Source organism: Podarcis tiliguerta, assembly GCF_965153285.1.
Source record: "Podarcis tiliguerta genome assembly, chromosome: 2".
Classification (NCBI taxonomy): Eukaryota; Metazoa; Chordata; class Lepidosauria; order Squamata; family Lacertidae; genus Podarcis; species Podarcis tiliguerta.
In genome coordinates this window covers 27,980,588-28,004,902 of record NC_139535.1, presented here as the reverse complement: position 1 = coordinate 28,004,902, position 24,315 = coordinate 27,980,588, and the positions used below count along the sequence as shown (strand labels likewise).

Genomic DNA, 24,315 nt, shown 5'->3' with positions numbered 1-24,315 from the left:
TGTGTCCAGTGCCACAGTATTTAAAGTAAAATAGCTCAAGACTTATCTGGATAAGTAGATTGAGAAATCCACAAATGTGACGTCAGCAAATGAAATGGACATTTTATTTCCAAATAGCTGTCTGGATGCAGGCAAATCAGCTAAAAAGACACAGATGCAATTTGTGCATATTTGCCTATGGTTGGAACACAATGCAGCAAGGCATGAACACAAGTAGACATAAAGAAGCTTGTGCTCCTGGTTTGCAATATTACAAATTCAATTTTTAATATATGAACTTAAATTAACTTTGATGCACCTCACTCCCCACAAATTCCACTTAGCTTTGCTTTGCATTTCATTTCCTCACAGAATCTCCCACACATACATTGTGCACATGGGCACATGGCCACACACATGGGCACACATGCACGTTCCGGTATTTGTCACAATATATGCAAACGTTCCTACCCTGTTTTGGGAGGTGGATGAATACTTTGGCCCTCTTCAAAGGACCTTCTCGATCGGTGGCTGTTCCCAGACTCTGGAACTCCCTCCCTGGAGAAGCCAGACTGGCTCCTTCCTTGTCCTTCCATTATCAGGTGAAGACTTTCTTCTTCCAACAGGCTTTTGGGGGAACTAACTGCTCTTAATGAAAGGGCCAATGCTGTGCTGTTTTTATTGCAATAATTTGCATGTTTCCAACAGATTTTATATATATAGATAGATAGATAGATGATAGATAGATAGATAGATAGATAGATTCAATTCCATTAATGTTTAATTTGTTTTTTAATGATTGTAACCCCCCCCCCTGCCATGTTTTCTTGTTTCTATCTGTAAGCTGACTTGAGTCCCGTCATGGAGGAAGACAGGGTATAAACAATAAATAAAATAAAATAGTTCAGACACAATGCTAAACCATGTTTTAGCATTACGGAAATGAGCCTGTTGAAACCTAGGCCTCATGTGTTTCTCTTTAGCTCACTGGCAGTCCAGTCACCACCAGAGGCACAGAGTAACTAGGCTGGAATAGGCAGCTTGGTGTCCTCTGAACATTACTGAGCCACAGTCAGCCCTGACCGTTGGCTTTTGGTGCCTGAGGGTGATGACAGCTGAAGCCTGGCAACATCTCAAGGGCCACAGGTTTCAAATTGTTGCCGTACAACACACACCTCAGGGTACAACAACATCTGCAGGACACCACAGTGGCCGCCCCTAAACTTTGCCATTATCTGTCATTTAAGCTGAGTAGGAGGTTGAGGTCACCAGCAGCCTGAGTACTGCTATAATTAGGCCTATTTTTCAGGGAGGTGGTAACCCTATGCCCAAGCCAAGCCAATGTGCACAAGTAGTGTCTCGTCATGGCTGAATCTTTCTTTCTTTCTTTCAGCATCTACATAGAGAATTAGATGTTAGTGTCAAGGGTTCTAGCCTAGCTTTCTCTCTGACATGCCATTTTTCTATATGTAGAAGTGGTTGGTTGGCTGGCTGGCTGGCTGGTTTTCCCATGGGATAATATTCCATCTTCCGGGCTGCCTTCTGCACCAGGCAGCGGAGACACAGATTTATTGCTCCTGAAAGAAAAAGGCTTAAGAGCCCTTGGTCTAAGTCAACCAGCCTTCTGTAGGGTTTATGGAATAGTGGAGCTAACGTTGACCCTCAGAACAGCGTTAAACTAAGAGGAGGCCAAGTACAGAATTTTGCAGCCACCACTGATGAATACAAGGTCACACACTTTTAAAAAAGGGATTCATTCCAGATTGTAGGATCGCTGCAGGTTATGAGATGGATTGCTGGTTGTTTATTCATGTATTCATATTTGGAGTTGGCTAATGGAATTTAATAGAGTACAAGAGTGTAAAAGCTCTTTTCGAGACCTTGATGGTAAGTTTATATGCCTCATTCTCTTTTATTCATCATCCTTCTCACATTGTACTACAACCCCCAATACATTGTGGCACTTCACTATGAGAAGTCTGCCATTTGCATTTGTGCAAGGGATCGTGGAATGGCACTGTAAGCATCTTCTGCTGCTGCTGGTGGTGGTGGTTCTTTGGCTCCACACTTTAAGAAGTTAACAGACTGCATAAAAGCAAAAAAGGAAAGAAAATCAGATTAAAGAAAAGCAAGTTTCAGGGTTGTTCATATTATTCAATATAAAGGCGTGCAGTACGTTTTACTGTGATCTTCTTACTGTTCTTTCTTCAGGAGCTTCAAGACCCCTTCAAGTTGCCAACAGCATCATTTATCTATTGCACATGGTCTTGTTGGAAATCTGCCCAGTCCTGAGAATTTTCAGCTATTTGTAAATGTACTCCCTCCCTCCTGCTTATTTTGGAATGCAACAGTTAATAAATAAAACTAAGCATCATTGGCAGGAAACGTATTGTGGCAATGACTGTGTCACTCCTGCTCAATCTCTCTTTGCTCTGTCCAGAAAAGATATAATATTTCCAAATATTATCTTGTTATATGTTTAATCTTTTGGATTGCCTTCTCAGTCACTGTGATTCTTAATTTGTTTATTATTGCCCATTTTCTCTGGGATTCTATTTCATATTGTAACTCAGCGCAGAAATCCAATGCTCATAGTTGGTCGTAGACCACATGGAGATATCTGCCCATTACTGGATTAATAGGAAAACTCTCTTTTACAAGCAGTTTTTAAGACGTGAAACTCTTCACTTTAGAGTCAGACTTGATGGGATAGGTCAGGCGCATTTACGCTATCAATATATCTGCCCTGTTCACATATACAGAAGTTTGTGTGTGTAGAGGTAGCCTTTACATCAGGAGTGGTTCACCTGTGGCTCTTCATATGTTGTTGGCTTCCAGACATAAGCATCCTTGACCATTGGTGATGCTGGCTGGGGCTGATGGGAAATGTCTTTCCACAACGGCCCACAGGATACCACGCATGAACAGGAATGCGGGGAAAGTAAGCAAAACCCAATCACTCCCCAATGTAACCACACTGTGCTCCATCACTTTAAGGGATTTTCTCTCCTGATTGGTCCATGTCTGGGGGATAAGTATTTCCTAAAAGGCAGCCTATGTCATTAACTATATAATTGTGGCTGGAATTGGGCTGGGATAAAGTTGGTTTAAACCATAAAGGTAAAGGTAAAGGTACCCCTGCCCGTACGGGCCAGTCTTGCCAGACTCTAGGGTTGTGCGCTCATCTTACTCTATAGGCCAGGAGCCAGCGCTGTCCACAGACACTTCTGGGTCACGTGGCCAGCGTGACATCGCTGCTCTGGCGAGCCAGAGCCGCACACGGAAATGCCGTTTACCTTCCTGCTGGTAAGCGGTCCCTATTTATCTACTTGCACCCGGGGGTGCTTTCGAACTGCTAAGTTGGCAGGCGCTGGGACTGAACGACGGGAGCGCACCCTGCCGCGGGGATTTGGTTTAAACCATAGAGCACCACAAAGGAAAAGTAGGAGAGGCAGTGGGTTTGATTTCCCTCTCTGCTCTGTTTTTCATTTAAACAGGGCAGACACATAAATCAACTGTCCCTTCCTATCTAGTTTGGCTCTGAGAACTGAGGATTTGACCCTAGATTGGGAACAGCATTGTATAGTGTTGGGATAGAGAATTGGGTATGAATGTGGGAAACCCAGGTTTACATCCTCACTTTGCTCACCTGTGTCTCGGAGTGGAAGTACACTGAGACCAGAAAACAAGGGCCTGGATGCAGGATGGTGTTGGAATATTGACATTAATTTTTAGTGGAGAAGTGGTGGGCAGGAGAAGGCTGCTTTAGCCAATAGTAGTAGTAGCAGTAGTAGTAGTAATAATAATAATTAATAATAATAATTAATAATAATAATTAATAATATTAACAATAATTATTATTAATAATAATATTAATAAATATTAAATATTAAATATTTTATTATATATTAAATATTATATATATATTGTAAATATTATATATTAAATATTGTATTATATATTAAATTAAATATTTAAATTAAATATTAAATATTTAATATTTAAATAATATTTTTATTTAAATATTTAAATTTAAATATTTACATATTTAAATAATAAATATAATATTTAATAATAAATATTAAATATTAAATAATAATAATAAATATTATTATTATTAATAATTATTATTATTATAAAAAATACCCTGCCCATCTGGCTGGGTTGGCCCAGCCACTCTGTGCGGCTTCCAATACATAAAAACACATATAAAAACATAATAAAACATCAAACAGTAACAGTAACAATCTGATCCAATATAAAAAGTCACAATACCTTTAAAATAAACAACTTGTATCATATCAAACAAACCAACATTCAACAGTCCATCACTATTTCAGATACAAACATTCCAAGCTGGGATTTCAAATGCACATTTGTTTGCATCGAGTCAGGAAAACACCCACTGGCAGCATTCATTGTTCCATACCCCCACACAACATTTGGTATGACCATTCACTTCAGTGGCAGTTTTTCTGTGGCTTTTCTGCCATTCTAGCACCCAGTTGCTGAATTGAAACCACAGGTCAAAAAAATTACATTTGGTAAAAGGTAAAGGACCCCTGGACAGTTAGGTCCAGTCAAACTTGACTATCAGGTTGCAGCACTCATCTCGCTTTTCAGGTTAAGGGAGCTGGAGGTTGTCCACAGACAGCTTTCTGGGTCATGCGGCCAGCATGACTAAACTGCTAATGGCACAACAGGACACCATGACAGAAGCACTGGTGTGTTTTCAAATTGCTAGGTTGGCAGAAGCTGGAACAGAGCAACGGGAGCTCACCCTGTCACGCAGATTCAAACCGCCAACCTTCCGATCAGCAAGCCCAAGAGGCTCAGTGGTTGAGAGACCACAGCGCCACCGCTCCCATGTTTAGCAAAACCACTGCGTCCACATATGCTGAGGTGATACCCATTTTATTAATTCCCCAAGTTGTTTTTTTTAAAGCTCTCCATTTGGTTCATCAAAATGTGCGGGGGGGGGGGAGTTTTGGGAGAGGGCGGCAGACGTTGCTATGATGAAAAGCAAAGCAAAAGAAACGCAGGCATGCGAACATATCCAATGCTCATTATGTGGAAATAAGTATCATTGATTTTAGTGGTGCTTATCTCCCTGCAGTGAGGGAGTAGAATATGGAAGGACGGTATCTGCCTTCCCTATATTTACATGGGTGAGCTAGGAGTTTAATCGGTTGGGGTTTGATCATGTTGATTTCTAACTCTTCTTTTTCACATGTCTTTTTAGTTTTGGGGGAAGAGCAGTCTTAATTTTGGGGGGTGGGACCCGGTCAGAGCTGTGAAAAAGCAAGAAGGAAGTGCAGTTTGTAGTTAAACTGTGGAACTCACGTCTACAGGAAGAAGTGTGTGGTTCGGATGGCTGCTAGCCGTAATAGCTATACTCTGTCTTCTCAGTTAATGTTCTGCTGCAACTGGGCCTGGTGCTATATTATCCCCTAGTTTCTGCATTGATAGCTGTTTTAATCTTCCCTGTACAGATCTGTTAGCAGCTGATCAAGCCTTAGTTTTTATTATCATGCATTGATTGGCTGTTCCCATGTAGTATATCCAGTCCTGTGTAGTCCAGTTCTCAGAAGAAGAAAAGCATCCTTTTGACCTTGTTCTCTGCATCACAGCCTGGATGGCCTGGTCTTTTTCACTCCACCCAGATCATCTCTCATCTCTCATTCAGATTTCACCTTCCATTAACCCTTCTGCTGCAGCTAAGCATTTAATCACCTGCATTTTAAGGACATTTGGTGTTCAAGTTGTGTTCGAGTTAATTTACGTGAAAGTGTGGACTGGATGTGAGGTTATTCTCCCTTTTAAAAGCCTCAATGGCATACAATAAAATACTAATAAATATAATGAATATATTAAAAATGCCAAATACACGATAGTAAAATACATTTCTATTCACATAATGTTAGTTCATTACACAATATCTCAATTCATTAGTCATTTTAAAGTTAGATGAATAATACTAAATAGATATTAAATACAGTAAATCCATTTCAGAAATTAAATATCAGTCACAACCTGGTCACAGTACAGGAAGGAGAGGAATTACTTTGTTACATCATAAAACACACACAATCTATTCCTGTTCATGAGATTACTAGGCCTTTTTCACATATTGGGTCACTAAGTCCCAGCTATTTATAACTTCAGTAAATCTTTCTATCTCCAGCATAGCAGTTAACTATATAATACTGAATTGATCCCAGAGTCTCCTTAATAAATCCGGCCTACTAGGTTTGCAAGTACCTTTCCAAAACTTTTCATATAAAATTCCAGCCGTGGCTATGACATACAGCACTTGAATTGGGTGAATAGGCACTATACATTCTTTTAATTGATTTTTTAAAAATGATGATAGGGTGGAATCTCATATCAAAGGATTTAGAAGACATCTGAAGGCAGCCCTGTTTAGGGAAGCTTTTAATGTTTAACAGACCACTGTATTTTAATATTTTGTTGGAAGCCACCCAGAGTGGCTGGGGAAACCCAGCCAGATGGGTGGGGTATAAATAATAAATTATCATTATCATTATCATTATTTGTGGATGTCGGCAGGGATGAACCAAAATGTGTCCCTCCATAAGGATGATGTGTCCCTTATCCTTACTAAAGAATGCACTAGCATTATGCGGTCACCTCTTTTTCCAATTTTGTAAACTTTTCCAAGGAGTCCAATCACATGGGTGGGCCATCTTAATACAGTGATACCTCGGGTTAAGTACTTAATTCGTTCTGGAGGTCTGTTCTTAACCTGAAACTGTTCTTAACCTGAGGAACCACTTTAGCTAATGGGGCCTCCCGCTGCCGCCGTGTGATTTCTGTTCTCATCCTGAGGTAAAGTTCTTAACCTGAGGTACTATTTCTGGGTTAGCGGAGTCTGTAACCTGAAGCGTCTGTAACCTGAGGTACCACTGTATGGGTAGCTTTATCATTAGTAACTATTGGGAAGGAAGGTCCTTTATTCAATTTTAAGAACATCCAAAACTCCCCTGGTACATTTTATGAACATAAAAAGAGCCTGCTGGAATCAGGCCAATGGCCCATCCAGACCAGAATCCTGTTCTCAGAGTGGCCAACCAGATGCCTTGTGGGAAATTTGCAAGCAGGATTCAAGCCCTCTCCCCTCCTGTGGTTTTCCAGCAACTGGTACCCATAAACCTTGCTGCCTCCAACTGTGAAGGCAGAGCATAGCCATCACCGCTAATGCCTTGCTCTCATATTAAATATAAAACACATGCAAACTGGGCATACTGTATATCTGTGCTTAATTTATGAGACTGCATCATCCAGCACTGAGTGTATGAAGGAGCCACTAAGAGATAAAACACCTCTGACACAGCCTTCACATCGCCAGGCTCACCTCACACACAGAACGTTTTGATGCAGGCAGATCTCAAGTTCAGCTCTGAGTCACTGAGAGAGGAGAGACAGAGTGATGCTGATATCTGGGTGCCACACCCACAGAGATGTTTCTGGCCCCTTCACTGTACAGTGGTACCTCGGGTTACAGACGCTTCAGGTTACAGATGCTTCAGGTTACAGACTCCACTAACCCAGAAATAGTACCTCGGGTTAAGAACTTTACCTCAGGATGAGAACAGAAATCGTGTGGCGACAGCGGGAGGCCCCATTAGCTAAAGTGGTACCTCAGGTTAAGAACAGTTTAAGGTTAAGAACGGACCTCTGGAACAATTTAAGTTCTTAACCTGAGGTACCACTGTATAGCTTTTGCTGTATGCTGTATGCTGAAGACGCACCTCTGGACCCTGAGGTAAATATATTTTAGAGCCCACCTTACCCTTCTGATTGTATATTGTTTTAATTTATCTTAAAATATATATTCTTCAAACCCACCCTGACACCTTATGGTGAAGCGTAGGAAAGAAATGTAATCAACAAACAAATAAACAATAGAAGTGCAAACAGCACCGATGCACCGTCATAGAAGAGTTTAGAATTTTCCTCCAAGACCGTACTGCATCCCAACTGAACCTCACCTACCAAAGCCAAAGACGTTTTGACAGTGTGTTCACAGACTTAAGTCCCAGTGCAGGACACAGTGTTCACACCAGTAAATTTGAGCTAGATTCATAGAATCACAGAAGGGGTCATGCATGAGGGTCATCTAGTCCAACCCCCTGCAGTGCAGGAATCATTCTGCCCAACGTAGGACTCGAACCCGTGACCCCAAGATTAAGGGTCTCACCCTGTACCAACTGAACTCTCTTGCTAAATAGTTGCGCCAGGGGGAGCCAGCACAATTAACCCTGCTGGTGCAACAGGGACTCCTCCTCTCCCCGTTGACCCTCTAAATCAGTTTGGGGGGAGAGGGTTGGGGGAACCCCCCCCGTAGCAGTGGAAGGAGACGGAAGATTGTTCCAGTAGGCAAGCAGAAATACTTGCACTGGCAGAGCCATTTGATCAGCGCTTCTTTGAATTCCATCCTGTGTTTAGGATTGCAGACTCCGGGGCCTGCCTGTTGCATTCTTTTTCAGCAGCGGCTTGGTTTCCTGAACGTAAACTGCAGTCTATACCAGGGGTCAGCAAACTTTTTCAGCAGGGGGCCGGTCCACTGTTCCTTGTGGGGGGGGACTGCATTTTTGGGGGGGAAATGAACGAATTCCTATGCCCCACAAATAACCCAGAGATGCATTTTAATTAAAAGGGTGCATTATACTCATGTAAAAGCACGCTGATTCCTGTACTGTCCATGGGCCAGATTTAGAAGATGATTGGGCTGGATCTGGCCCCTGGGCCTTAGTTTGCCTACCCATGGTCTATATATATCCTCTGTAGTGACTGAATGCATGGCTTGCTGCTGCTGCTGCTGCTGCTTTGGTTCCTCCCACTCCTACAGATCTTGTTTGTGGATGGAAGCAGGTACAATTGCTGGAAGGCACATTAAAACCTCTTTTGTGTGCGGTGTGGTCCATTCATATTTTCTTAATCTGTTTAGGAGGGGGAAGAGGAGTTCCTGGGCATGCCAACCGCAAGCCAGAAAAGCCTGCCTGTTTTCTTATATCCCTGCCACTGTTGTTCCCTTGGCACTGCAGTCACCACCTGCTCACACACAGGCTGCTGTTACCAGCCTCCCTGCCTTTGCCATTGCTGCATGCTCTGCACTGCCACAGCACTGCCACCGACCCCCTACCCTGGTGGGCTTCCTTTTAAAAATATTTTACATACTACTTCAAACCTCCAGCTTTCTCTAAGCACCTCAGTACCCTCCCATCTCTCTTCTCAGCCGCCTCATTTTTTGGCTGCAATCCCCGTCAGCACTCGCCAATTGCATTTGCTATTAGAAGGAATGATTGCCGCTGGTCAGTGCCTGGGGTGGGATGGCTAGCTGTTAAACAGAATTGACTGGAATAAAAGTACCAGCGTAATGCCATTTTCTCATCTCCTCTGCCACACGTCCCTTGATTACCTACTGCTGTAAATTATTACTTCTGCGAGAAGCTATTAAAACCTGGCAAAGTCTCGCTCGGCAAAGATTTGGGATGGCAGTCAGAGTGGATTATCGCCCTGTTTCTCAATATATGTCCCGTGTGATTTAAAGGGGAGCTGAATTGCTGGGATTAACGCCGTGTGAAACCTATTGTTCTTAATTCAAGATAAGGCTTGAATTAATCCTGCAGTTTCCCTTTTTATCACTTTTGCTTGAGGAGAGCCAGAAAATAAAAGCAGAGCCAATAGCTCATTCATGAGCTTTGCTTTTCCTCGGTGTTGTTGATGATCGTAGAATCATAGATCAGAGTTGAAAGGGACCCTGAAGATCATCTAGTCCAACCCCCTGCAATGCAGGAATATGTAGCTGTCCCTTCTGGGGATCGAACTTGCAACCTTGGTGTTAACAGCACCACACTCTAACCAACTGAGCTATCATGCTTCTTTGCTATCAAAAAACTACACACAAATTTATTAGGGAATGCCAGCATGGCCATGTGATGAATTGTATTGCCAAACCTTTGAACTCTGGGCAGTGCTTTTAGGATTGTGGCATAATGCAATGCTTAAGACACACAATTGTAATGCAGGTTGGAATGCATTTTTCGTATTAACTCTAAAACTAGGTGTAAATTGACCCATACTGCAGTTGCTTGACTGTTGTCTACTTAGGAAGCTACTGGAAGAGACGATTTGCGCAATATATGAACATCATTCTGTGGAACACTGCTGTGGATTGGTTTGGCTGTATTGCCAAACCATGTTTTTTGGTTAGGCAACAAACCATAGTTTGTGTTTCAAACATATAGACAAACCATGGATTGTGTGGTCTCCCCTTTCTTTCCTCGAGAATTCCAGGACGTCACCCAAACAGCATGAAAAAAATGTCCCAGTCCATGGCTGGTTGGTTCAGGTGGAATTACAAACCAACTATGGTTTGCAAACTGGTGCCAAACTAATTTCAGATTCTGGTTTGGCAGCTACCCAGAGTTCGTTTGTCAGATGTTGCTGGTTTAACCATTGAAACAAACCATGGTTTGGCATTGCATCAGACCCATCTCAGTGACCTAGTGACAGATTTGGCTAAACATGGAAATCTGCATCAGTTGGCAAGCATTTGGCTATGACTGCGTTGCGTTGTTTGTTTGCTTGTTTCATTTGTATCCCACCTTTCTTCCGTAATGGAACTCAAGTTATCTTACATGGGGTACCCATCCAGCCACTGACCAAAGCCACACCTGCTTAACTTCAGCAAGATAGAAACATCACTTTAGTCTCAGAGTATGACTTTTTTGTGATGTTTGGTCTGTGGTGATTGATACTCCCATAGAAGTAATCATCACTTGTTGTCCTGTTATCATGGAGTGAGTCTCTGTATGACAACTGCATTTATGGATAAGGCTAAGATGGCTAATCCAGTGAGTTCACTGCTGACACTGGAGTGGGGGACTTGCGGAGCTACCCATGTTTGTACAGTGGTACCTCGGGTTACGTACTTAATTGGTTCCGGAGGTCCGTACTTAACCTGAAACTGTTCTTAACCTGAAGCACCACTTTAGCTAATGGGGCCTCCTGCTGCAGCTGCGCTGCTGGGGCACAATTTCTGTTCTCATCCTGAAGCACTATTTCTGGGTTAGCAGAGTCTGTAACCTGAAGCGTATGTAACCTGAAGCGTATGTAACCTGAGGTACCACTGTACTTCATTGTTGTTTTCACACGTACCCTTTGCAATTCCAGGAAATTGTCAGATGTGTTTGCTAAATATTATTTCATGCTCTGGTCCAGGGTCATTTAGGCTGCAGTGCTATACACGCTTACCAGGAAGTCAGACGCATTGAACAAGCATGGCTAGGATGGCACTGATAATAATCTAACATTCAGTGTCATTTATTGTAAAGCAATTGTGTTAATGCTCACAGCTGAGATAGAAAGGCTGAATGTGTGCTTGTAATGTATGTCCCATCTAAGGACCCAGGAACAGAAAGAAAACAAAAGGACAGATTTGTCAGAGATGTTATAACTTTCAGTTGACATTGAATGCGTCTTTTTTTATTTACAAACTCCTGGGGTTTCAAAAGTTTAGTTGCAAAGGGCGAACCTGCACATAACTTTTCCCCACTTTCTTTCATTTTTTTAAAAATGCAAAAAACATGCTTGAACTGGTAGAACTGTAGTTTTGCATAGTCTGCCCCCTGGTGCATAGACGAAGGTAGTAAAAATGATGGAAAATACTAGAGGATTGTGCGTGTGTGTGTGTGTGTGTGTGTGTGTATATATATATATATATATATATACTTAGAGAAGCTTCCCCTCTGCATGATACCCTTTTCATATATTTTCAGCAAGGAACTGATGCAAAACATGCCACCTCTTGTTCTCTGCCATCCTTTGTCCTTGGTTAGGGCTCCACTTCGTTATAGCTTCTCCCTAATTACTATGAACAGAAGTCCCAGACTGTTTACCAGTGATTGTTTGCCCATCTGCCTTCTTCATCAAAGACCATTCCTTCTTTTTCATTTTCTTCCACCTTCCCCGCCCCCCTCTTTTGGTATGTGGACTCTTTTCCCCTCTCCTTTTTTCTATCATTCTGTATATACACTGCATGCTTTAGTAGAAATAATCCTGAGATTCCTCGTTGCAGGCAATTTGGACATATGAGCTTCAGGCCACTTCTGCCGTTCTATTACGGTGAACCATTTAGGCAATGAAAATGACCGCCACACAACAGACACGTATCAAATAGTCTACCCCATTTCTTACTCAGCTACAAATTTGCCATTAGAGAGTGGAGGTTTATAGCCCTGTTCCAGGGTGGCACTAACTTAACCTGAAGGAGTGTCTTCACCCCCATCGTTCTGCCCGGACACTGAGGTCCAGCGCCAAGGGCCTTCAGGCGGTTCCCTCACTGCGAGAAGCCAAGTTACAGTGAACCAGGCAGAGGGCTTTTCGGTAGTGGCACCCGCCCTGTGGAACACCCTCCCATCAGATGTCAAAGAGATAAACAACTACCAGACTTTTAGAAGACATCTGAAGGCAGCCCTGTTTAGGAAAGCTTTTAATGTTTAATAGACTGTTGTATTTTAATATTCTGTTGGAAGTTACCCAGAGTGGCTGGGGAAACCCAGCCAGATGAGCGAGATATAAATAATAAATTATTATTATTATTAGTATTATTATTTTATCTTAGCATATCCGTTTCATTTGTTTTATTCCTGTTTTTACAATTTATATGCATTTTAGCCCCCATAAGGACCTTTCCTCCTGCCTTCCCTGAAGATTGAATTTGACTTCATTTGAAGAAGTTATTTCTACAGTCTCGTTATACACACAGTGAAACAACCCCACTTTCTAGATTCCTTCCTACTTTTAGATCTGTACTGAACAGTGTCAGCAGAGACCTTGCTGCAGAGTTTATCATGAAGGGCTTGTGTTTCCAGTAGGCTGGGGTGGCAATGCTAATTTAGTTTGTATTTGGCTTCCATTTAAAGGGTCATTGCTTCTACTGGGCTTCTGCAGTGGCAACAGATTTCATATACGGTGACAGGTGTAGCTAAATTCCCATCGTAGAATAGTGAGCTGGCGAAGTAGTTTGCAGGTTGAAATTTGGCTGGGGAGGCCTGACTTCACATTCCCTGATCAGACATGGTGGCACAGTTAGGAATTCAACTGAACTTAGGAATTCCATTGAACTCAGCTGTGCTTATTTCTGAATTCATGGGTACAACCTGTAAAACACGCTGAGATTTTAACAGCAGCTCTTTCCTTAGCTGCAATGCAACCTTTAGCTTTTAATTCAAAACGCAAACAGCCTTGCAAAAGAAGTGTTAACATTTAAGCTGCTAGGAATCCTATCAAAAACAGTATCCCACCTCTGTTTTATTATTTTCCCTCTGCCACTATATCCCATATTCGGTTCCCCAAACTTCAGGGGCAGCTTGGGAAGGCAGTGATGGGAAGGGGGAGACTGGTGAAATCCGGATGCCCAGAAGTGCGCAAAAGTCAGTGCTTTCCACCAGCTGCAAAGCCACCATTGAATACAGCCCAGAATATGCTCTTTCAAGCTACCTATGAGCATTATGTGACAGTGTAGCCAGATGGCCACATCAACGTCGCAATAACACAAACAGAAACATTTGGTGAGCTTCCCCATTAATTCATTTGAATGCCACTTGTTCATGAGCAACACGGAGCTCAAAATGTTTAGGGGCAATATCCCCCCAACTTGCAAGAATGCAAGTGTTTTCTGCTGCTGCTGCTGTCACCATTAGATGCAGTCCTCAGCCTTCACCAACCCAGTACTCTCCAGATGTTTTGAATTACAACTCCCATGCATATGGTAGCTGGGGATGATGGGAGTTGTAGTTCAAAGCATTTAGATAGCACTAGCTCAGCAAAGGGTGTTCTTCTGAACTGAATGCACGCGCTCTTAACATTTTTTCTTCTCCTTACAGGAAGATGGATACAGCAAAAGACGGGAGGAAGGAGTGAGAAGGGTGGAGAAGTGTTCATGTAATAATGGAAGGCTGAAAACCACGAGGCTCAAGTAGAGAGGAGGCTGTTCTCTGAGATAAAGGTAGGAATCAACACAAAAGTTTCCCCTACTGTGGTACATTATCACCCCTGGAATATACATTATGCATAGGTCAATGAGTTCTCTTTTGGTCTTTCACCTGCACACACTGTGCAGTCACTGGCGGAGGAAGAGGGGGGCAGGGGGAGCGCCACGCCCCTGCAGGCAGTGCATCAAGATCCCAGGACGCACACCACGCCCCTGCGGGCAGCTGCCACACCCCCTGGGATGCACGCCAGCCACACCCCCGCCTGCTCTCCGCCACTGTGTGCAGTGCAGACCTCAGTTTGAAGCAGAAGACCAATGCAGGAGATAAAGAGGCATCTGGTTGTTGTTTTTCTCCCAGTGAAGGCAAAGAACCTGGGGTACCAGTAAATAATTGCAAGGAAAAAGGATCCTTGGTGCTAGCTTTTTATTTCATTTTTTAATTTAAATTTTATTAACATATAAAACACATACATATGCATATACATTTACACAATACACAATACACATACACAATACACATATACAACACGCTACCTATACAGATCAATATACCTACACACCTACGCCACACGGACACCCAACAAGTGACCTGACTTCCAGCTTTTCATTTCAAATTGCATCCTTAAGTGGCTCCATTGCATATATTTTTTTCCAAAATCCAAAAAGGAAAAAGAATTACACACCTAACATACACATTCTGCTTTTCACCCTTGGAGACTCTCTGCAAAAATGTCAATCCTGCCCCACTCACCACAGATCTGGGTTCTTCTATTTTAATTGTGTGGCGTGACCACCAGAGGGAGTATGAGGAACAGAATAGCTCCTCTGGTGCTCTGCGGAGTGTCAAAAGTGACACTGCTCTCCTTCCTTGGGTTGCCAGATATCTAAGCCGTTGGACCTTGTTCTAGAACCTCACAGCTCCAGAGAATGGCTTGTGCTGCTGTGCTTGTCACCTGCACAGAATGGAATGGGTTTTCAGTGGAATGGATTTCAAAAGGAGAGGTTTAGTAGCATCTTTGAGGCCATCCCACCTTGAAACCTGTCTTTCCTAACTCTTACATGGATGTTCATTCCGAAATGATTGAAAAGGAGAGTGACCGCTGTCTGTATCCATTTTAGAGAACTTCCAGGCAATTTCATTCCTACTTTTTTTGTAAACTTAAAATAGGATCAAGATAGTTTTTTAAAGTGTGTTACATACAGCAGTCTTTAGGTCGGCTCACATTGAGAGCTGATTCAGACTTTAATTTCATTTTTGGTAGGAGTAACTGCATTAAGACATCCTTTTCGTTATGCATTCATGATTATTTGTGCTTGATGGTGGTGGCTTCAGGGTGGTTGAATGCAATCTCGCTTTCAATACTGTTTGTGCCTGCAAATGTTTCAGGGAAAGATGCACTGCTTTGTTTCCAATCAGGCCATGTCTCGTAGCTTCCTGATGAAATCCTGTGGCTTTTTATACCACAAGTGCTCTAGTTTGTTTTAATTGCTCCACTTTTGTTGCACTCCAGACAGCAATAATGCAATAGCATTGGGGGATCATCGCGGAACAACTAATATAGTGGAACAATGCGTCCTGTATGAATGCCCCATTATGGTGTCTGTGATATGTTGCAATGTATACTCACAGTCTCGAGGGGCCCTTAGTCATAAGAAGAGTCCTGCTGGATTAGACTGAAGGCCCATCTTGCCATCATCCTTGTCTCACAGTGGCCACCCAGATGCCTATGGTATGTGTTATGTACTGAAGTTCTCACCCTGGGCCAGCAGGGGGATACTGTAGATAGTTATGCAAATAAGGGATTGAAAGTGACCTTCAGTGATTGGATAGTTTTAGAAAATTGTTACAGTTACGTTGTACTGGAGCTCTATATAAGCAGGCTGACTGAACCCTTCAGTTCAGTTCTGTTCTGGCCTGTGAATAAACAAGAGCTGTTTGAAGAATCTCTGTGTCGTCTGATATGTTCACCTACAACTTAAAAGTATGTCTGCAAGCAGGACCTGAATGCAGCAGTACGGTCCCCGCTTGTGATTCCCCTCAAGTGCTGTTCAGTGGAGGGAGGTACAGTGGACACTCGGGTTGCGAACGTGATCCATGCGGGATGCATGTTCGCAACCTGCAGCATTCGCAACCCACAGCGGTGTGTCTGCGCACACGTGGGTTGCGATTCAGTGCTTCTGCGCATGAGCAAAGCATGATTTAGCGCTTCTGCGCATGTGTGGCTGCCAAAACCCGGAAGTAACCCGTTCTGCTACTTCCGGGTTTCAGCGGGTCCATAACCCAAAAACACCTGAAGCGTCTGTAACCAGAGGTATGACTGTATATAGTCATCATAGCTAGCAGCTATTGATAGTGTTCCCTTTTGTGGACTAGATGAGCTTGTGGTCTGATCCAGCACAGCTCTTCTCATGTCCAGCCATACCTTGGTTTTCGAACAGCCTAGTTCTCGAATATTTTGGCTCCCAAACGATTGAAACCCAGAAGGGACTGTTCTGATTTGGAATGTTCTTTTGGAAGCCAAACATCCAATGGGGCTTCTGTGGCTTCTGTGGAAGCTCCTGCAGCCAATCGGAAGCCGCGCTTTGGTTTTTGAATGCTTTGGAAGTTGAACAGACTTCCATAACAGATTCCGTTCGACTTCCAAGGTACGAATGTACTCAGAATTAAATTTCACTCAGTTTGATGGAGCTACTATAAAATAAGCATATGGAGGATCAAAAAATAAAACAGACCAATTCAGCTACTGCTCTGGAAAGCCAACGGAAGCTGTTTCTTTCTTAAGCTAGTGTGTGATGTACACACACACACACACATGGCTAAAGCTTACCATTTTGTTCTCAGACAGCTCAGGGAAAACCTTCCCCCACTCTGCAAACCGTAGAACCAGGAAGAAATGAAGGGGATGGTGAATCCATTTATATTTATAAAATGAGATACAACCAGCCCATAGAAAAAGCATAAAAAAGCTTTTTAAAGCTGCGGAAAATAAGGGGGAAACGAAACAAGGAGAATTAAAAATTTGTGATGGGGTGGAAGAATGGGATGGGGTGGGAGAGGGGTGTTGGGGTTGCCTGCTTGTGGTTTAAAAGAACACCCTCCGCCCCCTCAGAAAAAACACCACTGGAACAATCATGTATTGAAATACCAACTACTTGGCAATGAAACAGCTGGTATTAACGCACTCCATCCTGACAAATAAACGGCTGGAAAGTTTGCTTCTGCAGTCTCCTCTGGACGTGCAGCACCATCAAGCACTATTCATTAGAGTTGGCATTATGCACATTATATCCCATATGCCAGAGAATAACTAAGCTGTTACCCACTTGCCACTAGGCAGCATCCCAAATGTCTTGTATGCTAGTGACAGATGCCCTGCCTCTAATGGCAAAAACCATCCATTCTCATAATCTCAGTAGTGAGCTAAAAGGAACATAACTGCAAATCTTTGCAGCAAGTGCCACCAGGAGATACCTGGCCAGGTAACAGATGGCGTGCTCCTGCAGTGTGATGTAGTGGAAGGTGGATGCATAATTCCACAATGGAGACGTATCAATTGCATTCCAAACGACAGAGCCTTACTACGGGAAATTGGGTTGTTCTTCATTTTACGCTCAGTCTGCTTTGTTTTCCTCTTCTTTGTCCAGTTCAGGGCACAGGGTGACAAAAATAAAATAAAAGAAAGCCAGGTATCATATTGTGGAACGCGGTCTGCCTTGGGAAGCCCATTCCTGACACCCTGAAGGCTATCAGAGACTTGCTCTCTGTTGTACCAATTATGGATAAAAAGTTATAAAACAAACATAGGTATATGAAAATACTTAACCATCTATTTAAGAGTTATTTTGACCATTTGGTGGGGGGGGGGGGAATACGGTAAGAATAGATGCATCGTCATTAATAAGACTCCAAAAGGTTTGGCAACCCTGGGGCTAATGTAGTACATGTGTATGAGAGCAGGTTGTTTTTCAGGTGTCCCCTTGTCACTTACTGTCAGTCCAGACAACTGCCATCACTGTTTAGTGTAGAAGGACAGAGATTCAGGGGAGAAAGGAGCTAGTCCTCTCCATAGAGAGGATGACCCATTTGTTCCTGTCAAGTGGGTCACTCTGGATTGGCCTGCTGGGTAATGTAGTTTCTGACCAGCACTCCATGTGCTTCTCCGAAGCAGTGGCGTAGCATGGGTTGTCAGCACCCGGGGCAAGGCAAGTAATTTGCGCCCCCTAACCCGTGGCTTTGCACCCCCTAACCCGTGGCTTTGTGCCCCCTAGCCCGTGGATTTGTGCCCCCTAACCCTAACCCCCAGATGTTGCGCCCGGTGCGGCCGGCCCCCCCTGCACCCCCCACGCTACGCCACTGCTCCGAAGTGCAACATGTGGATACAGTGGTATCTCAGCTTAAGTACTTAATTCGTTCCGGAGGTCCGTTCTTAACCTGAAACTGTTCTTAACCTGAAGCACCACTTTAGCTAATGGGGCCTCCTGCTGCTGCCGTGCCACCGGAGCACGATTTCTGTTCTCATCCTGAAGCAAAGTTCTTAACCTGAAGCACTATTTCTGGGTTAGCGGAGTCTGTAACCTGAAGCATATGTAACCTGAAGCGTATGTAACCCAAGGTACCACTGTATTAATATTTCCTTCCCTCTCATAGGGGGAACCTGCATCCTTTTCAATGAGTCTCCCCCCCCCCTCTTCTTTTTTAAATACAGTTTTTTTGGTTTTTGCACATATTTTCCAAACATAACATCCCATTCTATACAACAACAAACCTTCGCCTATCACAGCCTGAGACTTCTTTCAACCCCGACTAATGGTTTTCTAACTTTCTTTCTGATTTTGCATTTTATTTTAATAGTTATTGCTATAAAATCCGTATCCTAAATAAACTCCTTCTTAGTCCTCTTTCGCAATAATTCATATTGTTCTGCTTACAAAACTTCTTGCAACCATGCGAGCGATGTCAATTGTTTACAGTTGTCTTTCAAATATATCATAAATTTCTTCCAGTCTTTCAGGAAAGTCTGGTCTTGCTGGTTCCAAATTGTCCCAGTTAATTTCGCCAACTCGGCATAGTCCATTAGTTTTATCTGCCACTCTTCTTTTGTTGGTGGATGCTCTTTAGTTTCTACAATATCTGGGCTCGGCCCAGTGTACCTGAAGGAGCGCCTCCACCCCTATCGCTCAGTCCGGACACTGAGGTCCAACTCCAAAGGCCTTCTGGCAGTTTGCTCCCTACGAGAAGCGAAGTTATAGGGAACCAGGCAGAGGGCCTTTTCGGTAGTGGCTCCCACCCTGTGGAATGCCCTCCTTTCAGATATGAAGGAAATAAACAACTATCTGACTTTTAGAAGACATCTGAAGGCAGTCCTGTTTAGGGAAGCTTTTAATGTTTGATGTTTTATCGTGCTTTTAAAATTCTGTTGGGAGCTGCCCAGAGTGGCTGGGGAAACCCAGCTAGATGGGCGAGGTATAAATAATTTATTATTATTATTATTATTATTATTATTATTATTATTATTATTATTATTATCTTCCCTAGAGCCATGGGAGTCATTCATTTGGTTCACTTGTGTGAATAGCAAGGAACTTTGAAGTGCCAGGTTGCCTTCCTATGGCTGCCTAAATGGCCCTGTATGAGCATTTGTGCTTCGCTGCCAGACATCCTCTTCCTTTTCCAAATGGCTTCCTGTGACAGGCCCTGCTCACCTTATGTTCTCTCTAAGGAGAACAGTTGTTCCTTAACAATCCGTTGGCAAAAGAAGGATCAGACCTGCGTAACAAACAGGCCACGTAAGTTGCTCATTGTAATAGATATATACATGAAAATCTCAGTAATTAAATTTTTCAGTATGGAAGAGTCTAGGCTGCACACTTGATCAATAAACAGTGATTCCAAAAACGAGTCTAAACATTTAGACTTCACAGTCTCTTATTAAATCCCATTTCGTCTTTATTCTTTCCCTCACCTGCTCCTTCTCTGCCTACTACATCGTTTGCCTGCTCTTTCTTGATGAAATGTTTGGCCCTTTTGCTCTGTGGTCACCAATCAAGAATTATATTACTTTATATGTTTATGTTTATTTATTTTTTTGTACCCTGCCCACCTGACTAGGATGCTCCCAACAGGGTATAGGATGCAACAACACTACAACAACACAACAGAACACCACACATTAAAAGCATCCCGATACAGGACTGCCTTCAGATGTCTTCGGAAAGTCATTCAATTGGTTATCTCTTTGACATCTGATGAGAGGGCGTTCCCTCTGCCTGGTTCCTTGTAACTTCAGTTCTCGCAGTGAGGGAACCGCCAGAAGGTCCTTGGAGCTGGACCTCAGTGGCTGGACTGAACAATGTGGGTAGAGATTCTCCTTCAGGAGTACAGAGCCAAAATTGCCACAGGCTTTAAAGATCAACACCAACACTTTGAAATATACATATCATCTATATCTATTTATGTAATATTTGCTCTTAATCTAATGTTGTTTTAGTTCCTTCCACTTCGGTAGTTGCTCTAGTGACATTTAGCACCAAGCATGCCCAAGCCGCTGTAGAGGGCACAGGCAGAGTTGCCAGGTTGGAGCCTGGAGAACTGTTACTACAGCTTTAAATCTCTCTATGCGAGAGGAAGGGATACGGATGGCGATGTGGGTTCAACCACAGAGCCTAGGACTTGCTGATCAGAAGGTTGGCGGTTCGAATCCCCGCGACAGTGTGAGCTCCCGTTGCTCAGTCCCTGCTCCTGCCAACCTAGCAGTTCGAAAGCACATCAGAGTGCAAGTAGATAAATAGGTACCACTCAGGCAAGAAGGTGAACGGCGTTTCCGTGTGCAGCTCTGGTTTGCCAGAAGCAGCTTAGTCATGCTGGCCACATGATCCGGAAGCTGTACGCCGGCTCCCTCGGCCAATAAAGTGAGATGAGTGCCGCATCCCCAGAGTCGGTCACGACTGGACCTAATGGTCAGGGGTCTCTTTACCTTTACCTTTATGCGAGAGGAAAGAAGGTAAGTGTGGCTTTCTCCCACCCATTCATTTTCCCTTCCTGCCCTTCGCCCCCACACCTGCTGTGCGGCACTGCTGGATTCCTGCCCACCACAACAAGTAGAGGAAGGGGGTGGGCAGAATGTCAGGACCACAGTTGCCTTTTCTCATGCAGAGAGCTAGAAGCATTTTTAAGGGTTGAAGGGCTCAAGGAAGATATGTTGAATGCTCCATGCTTTTCAGACGTGTTTTTGCCAGCTCCATATCAAATGGGCAAATAACAAAGCTATAAGTTTGCACAATCCTATGTGGTAAGTTGAATAAGAAAGAAATCTAAGACCTAGTCATTGATCACCTGCATTGCAGGAGGGGTTGGACCTAGACGAGCCTCAGGGTCACTTTCCAACTCTACAATTCTAGGGTCACAGTTAAGAATTATAGGACACTAGAGGAAAACCAGCCTGCCTTGAGTACAGCAGTCGTCTTCTTTGCCTGATTATCTGAGGCAGTGGGGGATGAATGTGCCTAACAATCACAGATCACAGGTAGACCCTTCCTATAGCCTAACATCTGAGATAACACTATTGCCAGGGAGGCAGCTCATCCATAGAATCATAGAATCATAGAATCATAGAGTTGGAAGAGACCACAAGGGCCATCGAGTCCAACCCCCTGCCAAGCAGGAAACACCATCAGAGCACTCCTGACATATGGTTGTCTGCAACCCATTCTCCCTCAAGAAACCATCAGGAGAACAAAAAAGAGAGAGAATTAAATAGAAATTAATCCAGGTCATACACAGCTTTTGAAACCCCCCCATATTTTGTGCAGTACCAAAAGTTGCTTTCTCTTGGATGTGACTCTCACCAGTCCCATCCTCATTCTTTGATTCCATCTCTACCCTTTCCCTTTCTTTTTGGTGTGGCTCCAAGGTCTCCCTTTCCTCTCTCTAGGCTGACTCATCTAAACTACGACAGTAAATATGGGCTGGGCTGACCCCCAATTCTAGAGTTTCCTTCTCCAACATCCTTTCTCACTGGTGTGTGTGAGTGTGTTTTGTCCAGGTCTGAGGGTTTGTTTTTTTGACATTTCCAAATGTCACAATTCCCACTGGATAAGGCTGGTGATGATGCCAGTCCATTGCCCGGCAGAACTTTTTAGAAAAGTGTCTTTGCCCATTAGTGTGCATTGTTCTAAATTGGCAATGCAATTACCCCACGTCAATGCAACATTTCATTTGCCCTTAGTAGCACATAGTGGGAGTCAAAGATCTAACATCTGGTTGTTCCTGTGTTCCTGCCCTCCACCCATCTTAGGAAGAATAAATGAATGAATCGGGAGGTGGGGCTTTCCTGCTTTCCCCTTCCTTGATCCTGGAGTGGCAGGAAGCCCAACTCTCTATGAACAGTTCAGTTTTGAGATACACATTCACTCTGCCTGCCCTGGTGTGTTAGGGAAAACTCTGAACAACTGTTAGGGATATATGTAGCTCTTTCAGCAACAACCCACTTGCTGTTGTACATGGGTGTGTATAGCTTTGATTGTAAACCACCCTGATCATTTCCATTGAAGGACAGTATACAAGTTTATTAAATAATAATAATAATAATAAATTTCACATACACACACATAGTGGAGATACCACTTTAGGGCATTTACCACATTTGTAGACAGATGAGTTGAGGTTCCAGTTAAAGCACACAGCACATCCATTTTTGCTCAAAAGGGTCACATTGGTATTACTGTTTTTAAGTAGGGGGGGAAATGAGGCTATTGCTTTTAAGGAAAAAATATGAGGCAAGTGCAAGCTGCAAACTTTGAGGACTCTCGGGCCATTGGCTGAGCTGCTGCAATATCACAGAAGCTCAGAGATAATAGAAATGAGGCTCGCTGCTCTGTTGTAGGATACATGATCCAATGATTTAGGAGAAATGGTCAGTATGAAAGATCTAGTTTACGTAGCCAATATGGTGCCCTCTAGATATTTTGAATGACAACTCCCTCAGCCCTGACCGCTGGTCATGTTGGCTATGGCTGATGGGAGTTGTGGTCCAAAACATATGGAGGGCACCATGTTGGCTACTTCTGAACTGGGCAGTAGAGAGTTGACCAGCTGTGCACTGGGGGTGTACAAGTTAAATAGTTGAATGGGGTGCACAAGAAACATATGAATGCACTGGGGTGAGGAAAATGGAAAATCAGAACAATTTGGAAATGGTCATTGAGAGGAAAGTGAGGAAGAGGAAGAGATGGAGGAAATCAGATGGGGAAGAGGCAGGGAATGGGGAGATGAGAGGGTATAGAAGCAATGGGTGTATTAGAATGAAAGCAAAGGAAGAGAAGTGGGGTCAAGGGCTGAAGGAAGAAGCAAAGAGGTAGCTGGCTGGGGATGAAATTATGGACCAATCATGGGAACCATTTCCATATAATTGCTGCCCTGGTCACATCTCTATTTATCTCCATCAGTGAGATAACACAGACACTTCCCACACTGAGATTAATCATTGCAGGTACTTAGGTGTTTTATTCCCCCGGAAAGCAAATCACTTGAATACTTTGGAAAACCCATCTCCTGGTGGAACATTTTGTGTAAGCACTATTTTTAAATGAGCTGGCTTTAGCTCTTGGCACTCCTAATTGGAGAAAGCATATGTTAGGGTGGTAGAAAGCTGATGCTGCTTCTACCATTACTATCCATACTATCCATACACTGAAGACTGCATTGCACTAGTTTTCCAGTTTGATTCTTAACCAAAGTAGAAAAAAAATAATATGATTCAAGCTTAGCAAGAACAAAGCATGTGGATAGAGTACAGGGTGCATATGTTCAGATGTTAAACCATTCTGCAGAACTCAAAGCTTTTATCTATTAATTTCATTTCTATGCCACTTTTTTTTACTATATTTTAAAGAGAACATATCAAAGTGGTTTACAACCCATTAAATCTCAAAATAAAACGATCCACAATAAAACATTTTTTTTTTTTGCCATATTCTAATTTTCTCATTCCCACAGGCGTTTTCAAACTTTTTGATGGATATGCCGTAGCTGAATAAAGTTCAGAGCCCTATTGAATGGAGATGAGTGTTAAATTGCTCTCTGCAAGCTGAGTCATTTTCTCTTCCGTGGTCAAATGCCCCCGATAATGCTGAGGTCTGATTTCTAGATGTTTGCTGTACATCGGAGGAGCATTTATGCCAACTTTAATCTGCTGTAATAAACAATGTCTATCGATTCACTGCTTCTCCAGATCTTAAATCATTATTGACTTCCCCCCGCTAGCCTGTCAAACTTGCATTGTGCCAATACCTTATTAATTTAAAATAAAAAAAGGATA

General features: G+C 43.1%; 1 protein-coding gene across 1 annotated transcript in view; it reads left to right on the top strand.

The window, feature by feature from the left end:
* FRMD4B (FERM domain containing 4B) overlaps nt 1–24,315 on the top strand; it is a 234,606-nt gene that overhangs the window by 55,164 nt on the left and 155,127 nt on the right. The window contains exon 2 of the mRNA XM_083424796.1: nt 13,893–14,014. The gene's annotated coding sequence lies outside the window, so the exon portion shown is untranslated. The remainder of the gene's footprint in view (nt 1–13,892; nt 14,015–24,315) is intronic.